The sequence below is a fragment of the Triticum dicoccoides genome, chromosome 2A (genome assembly GCF_002162155.2).
Source record: "Triticum dicoccoides isolate Atlit2015 ecotype Zavitan chromosome 2A, WEW_v2.0, whole genome shotgun sequence".
Classification (NCBI taxonomy): Eukaryota; Viridiplantae; Streptophyta; class Magnoliopsida; order Poales; family Poaceae; genus Triticum; species Triticum dicoccoides.
In genome coordinates, this window is record NC_041382.1 from 137,806,459 (window position 1) to 137,811,497 (window position 5,039).

Genomic DNA, 5,039 nt, shown 5'->3' on the forward strand with positions numbered 1-5,039 from the left:
AGAGAGCACCGGAGACTGGTTACTTGGGCGCCGGACGATCAACAATCTGACTCAAAAGGCCAGTCGGCAGGCAGTGGCGGAGCCAGGATTTCTGACATGGGTATGCGAAGCTTTTTTTAGTGTGAAGCGACACCCTAAGAGATAAATGTTTACAATCATGGAAACCAAATTTTAATTATTATATTTATTGCAACAAGGTCTTAAATTTTTTGTTTATATTGCAAGAATATAGCCAGAAAAAAAATTGAACTCTACAAAACCCTTTCTCAAAGAAACAAATGATAGTGTCGATACGTGTAGATCAATCGATGAACTTATGGAATAAATATAATCCGCTATACTGAATTGGCAATTAAAATTCAGAATTACAAAACTAACAGTGCGCAAAGCCGATTAGCTGAGGAATGATATGCACGCAGCTGTTAGCGGTTGATCGCTGCCTGACAAACGAGTGTCGCCGTTGACGAGGACAAGGGCAAGGCGAGCACACACGATGCTGCAATTCGACACGACGACGCCAGATGCCCTATCGATCGTCGGTGATCTGGCGATCAGCAACGTACCGGTTCGCTGTATGTCCTATTAGCGATGCACTACCCATACGGCCATACCTAGGCTGTTTTTTTTATCGTTTTCTTTTAGGATTCCCAGACCTTATTTTTAGCAACAGGATTCCCAGACCCAGACTACCAAGTCAAGGCCCAGTGTAGACGGCGAGCCCAGGCAAGGAAGCGAGGCGCTGGAGCGCTTCTTTGCTGAATTTCATGCATGGTAGGTGTAAAATGATGGCCATGCTTGTTATATATGCATATACGGGTAGATATACAGAAACGAATTAGCAGAAAATGTTGGGTATGCGTTGCATACCCTTGCATTAGGCTAGCTCCGCCCCTGTCGGCAGGTCGCAACCCATGACATATCGAGAGAGAAGCCGAACTACCACGAGTTGCATTAGGAAACTACCAAGAATCCTCCTCCGCCACATACTCCTGACGTGGTGAGCGACGAGGGCCACGGTTGCCGGGAGAACAGATTGTGCTCATTCACGTTAGGGAATCGTCGAACAAGGAGGAGGATACCAGCTGATCATCACCTCGATGCATCCTATCCGTATGAAGTAAATTATATCTACGGCACTTGAATTTAGATCTAGATTTAGTTTTGTCCCTTTTTTACGTCACCTTTTTTACTATAAGAAAAATCAAGTGTGGGAAGTCACATTTCCCCCCGAGCCCTCCATGCGCCTGCACACTGCTATGTCTCCACCTGAGTCGGCGCCGCTCTTATCCAGCCGGGGCGAGCCGACACCGCGTGCACGACACCCCGTGGTGGCACCCAACCTCGGCATCGTTGCACACGTATATACGTCATTCCTCTCACCCATTTGTCGTCAGTAGCCATCACCACTCGATCAAACCCATGCAGCCAGAGAAAGGGCTGTTGAGGGTCTCCTTCCTTAGGAGTGAATTGTAAAAAACCACCACATTAAAGTCTAGAGTTGTAGAAAAGACTCTTCTACGTTTTTTACTAGAAAACACTGATTTTGCGCCTAATCATTTGCAGAAAACACCAAACCTTCTGTTGGGGCATTTTAAGCACTATTATAACAGGTGGGGCCCGATTTTGGGGACGTGGCGTCACGGCCACGAGCTCACGCCATCTAACGGCGTGGCGGCCGCTACTGCTCCGGCGTGTGGGTAAAAACAGGTTCGATCCAGCTCTCTCCTCACACTCTCACCTCTGCCTCGCCCTCTCCTCACTCTGTTCTTCCTCCCCGGCGCCGCCAGACCGCCGACCGCCGTTCTGCTGCTCCCCGGTGCCATGGTGTCGTGGAGCGACGAGACCAGTGAGGATTCAGTCCTGAACATCTCCTCCTCCTGCGATGGCATCATCAAGGTCAGTTGGTTAGATACCTAGAGTTAGGGTTAGGGTTAGTGAATTGGGGATTTTTCCGCTGAGCTCGATCTGAACCTAGCCTTCTCTTTGCTTGCTCCCGCAGCTTCCAGCTACGATGCACGATCCGAATTTCAATGGTACTGACGCAGATGTGAATGTGTTGTGTGAACACGGTGAGCCGGCAAACGCTTTGTAGCATTTGAAGGGATGCACACGGGCAGGAGGTTTCTTGGATGTGCTAAGAAGGTATGATTCACATCCTATGTAAAGGAAGTTGTTTGCTTAATGCTTTGTTTATCAAGCTCTTAAGATTTTTTAGCTTGGTCTTTGTTTAGCCTATTATGACATGCCTTGTCATTAGTGGATTTTTTTAGCTTGTTCTGACCACACATTGTTTATTGTGGTCAGTGCTTACTCCTTTGTCTATCAAGTTGTTAAGCTTGGTTAAGTGCTTTGTCTTTGTTTAATTTGCTTTAGCCACTGTGTTGGAGTGTGTTCTCATTAGTGGATGGTAGTCATTGTTTATTATGGTCAATGCTTAATGACTTGTTTATCAGTGGGCATTGTTAATTTGTTTGTTGTATGGTAAGGAACATGTGAGTGCTTAGTGACTTGTTAATTTGTCTGTTTAACAGTGCACATATTAGATACATGAACCTGTTGGTTTGATGGTCTTAGACAATTATTTATTCTTTTATTGTTTATAATACAGGAAGGCATAAACTATGGAGTAGTTCAATGGATTGATTTTGAATGGCCAGACTCAATGGAGAAGGCATTGGCCAAGCTATGGGATATGTATGAGGAGACTAAGTCAGCTAGGACCAATGACAATCTAGAGAGTTCCTTTGCAATTCACAACCTGACAGAAGAGAAGAAGAAACTACAGGAGAACTATGACAGTTTGTATGCTGATGTGAATGCTCTTTTGAATGCCCGACAGGAGAGGGGTGTGGAGTTAACCAATCAAAAGGAGCAGAAGCAATATCTTGAAGTGAAGATTGCTGAGCTTGAAACTGTAGTTGGCAACTTGAAGGCAGAGTTGTCAAAGAAAGAGGACGAGAAGAAGAAACTACAGGAGAACTATGACAGTTTGTATGCTGATGTGAATTCTCTCTTGGATGCCCAGCAGCAGAGGGGTGTGGAGTTAAACAATCAGAAGGAGCAGAAGGAATATGTTGATGTGAAGATTGTTGAGCTTGAGACTGTAGTGGGGAACTTGAAGGCAGAGCTGTCAAAGACAGAGGAGGAGAAGAAGAAGATGCTGGTAATGAAGGAAATATGCCCTAGAGGCAATAATAAAGTTATTATTTATTTCCTTATTTCATGATAAATGTTTATTATTCATGCTAGAATTGTATTAATCAGGAAACATAATACATGTGTGAATACATAGACAAACAGAGTGTCACTAGTATGCCTCTACTTGACTACCTCGTTGATCAAAGATGGTTAAGTTTCCTAACCATAGACATGAGTTGTCATTTGATTAACGGGATCACATCATTAGAGAATGATGTGATTGACTTGACCCATTCCGTTAGCTTAGCACTTGATCATTTAGTTTGTTGCTATTGCTTTCTTCATGACTTATACATGTTCCTATGACTATGAGATTATGCAACTCACGTTTACCGGAGGAACACTTTGTGTGCCACCAAACGTCACAACGTAACTGGGTGATTATAAAGGTGCTCTGCAGGTGTCTCCAAAGGTACTTGTTGGGTTGGCGTATTTCGAGATTAGGATTTGTCACTCCGATTGTCGGAGAGGTATCTCTCGGCCCTCTCGGTAATGCACATCACTATAAGCCTTGCAAGCATTGCAACTAATGAGTTAGTTGCGGGATGATGTATTACGAAACGAGTAAAGAGACTTGCCGATAACGAGATTGAACTAGGTATTAAGATACCGACGATCGAATCTCGGGCAAGTAACATACTGATGACAAAGGGAACAACGTATGTTGTTATGCGGTCTGACCGATAAAGATATTCGTAGAATATGTAGGAGCCAATATGGGCATCCAGGTCCCGCTATTAGTTATTGACCACAGAGGTGTCTTGGTCATGTCTACATAGTTCTCGAACCCGTAGGGTCCGCACGCTTAACGTTCGTTGACGATATAGTACTATGTGAGTTATGTATGTTGGTGACCGAATGTTGTTCGGAGTCCGTGATGAGATCACAGACATGACGAGGAACTCCGGAATGGTCCGGAGATAAAGTTTGATATATGGGATAATAGTGTTTGGTCACCGGAAGGGTTCCGGAATTTACCGGAAGGGGTTCCGGATGTTTCCCGAAATGTTTGGGTATGAGAACACTTTTTTGGGGCCAAAGGGAAAGTCCACAAGGTTTTTGGAAAGCGCAAAAGGAAGTTTTGCGGAGTCCAGGGGCCAAACGCCAGGGTCCCTTGCGTCTGGGTCCAGACGCCGGGAACCTTGGCGTCTGGCCCTGGAGTCTGAGACGGACTCTTGCCTTTCGGGTGAAACCGACTTTGTGGAGGCTTTTACTCCAAATTTCGACCTCAGGGCTCAAAATATAAATAGAGGGGTAGGGCTAGCACCAAAGACACATCAAGAAACACCAAGCCATGTGCCGGCAACCCTGCCCCCTCTAGTTTATCCTCCGTCATAGTTTTCGTAGTGCTTAGGCGAAGCCCTGCGAAGATTGTTCATCACCAACACCGTCACCACGCCGTCGTGCTGCCGGAACTCATCTACTACTTCGCCCCTCTTGCTGGATCGAGAAGGCGAGGACATCACCGAGCCGAACGTGTGCAGAACTCGGAGGTGCCATGCTTTTGGTGCTTGGATCGGTCGGATCGTTAAGACATACGACTACATCAACCTGTTGATATAACGCTTCCGCGAACGGTCTACGAGGGTACATAGACAACACTCTCCCCTCTCGTCGCTATGCATCACCATGATCTTGCGTGTGCGTAGAAATTTTTTTGAAATTACTATGTTCCCCAACAGTGGCATCCGAGCCAGGTTTTATGCGTTGATGTTATATGCACGAGTAGAACACAAGTGAGTTGTGGGCGATATAAGTCATACTGCTTACCAGCATGTCATACTTTGGTTCGGCGGTATTGTTGGATGAAGCGGCCCGGACCGACATTACGCGTATGCTTA

General features: G+C 45.7%; 1 long non-coding RNA gene across 1 annotated transcript; it reads left to right on the top strand.

Annotated features, from left to right (window-relative positions):
• Window positions 1-1,640: 1,640 nt before the first annotated feature.
• On the top strand, window positions 1,641-2,079 carry LOC119359170. The gene is made up of 3 exons (XR_005172400.1): window positions 1,641-1,707; window positions 1,788-1,896; window positions 2,000-2,079. It is a non-coding gene; the product is annotated as an uncharacterized LOC119359170 (long non-coding RNA).
• Window positions 2,080-5,039: the final 2,960 nt, after the last annotated feature.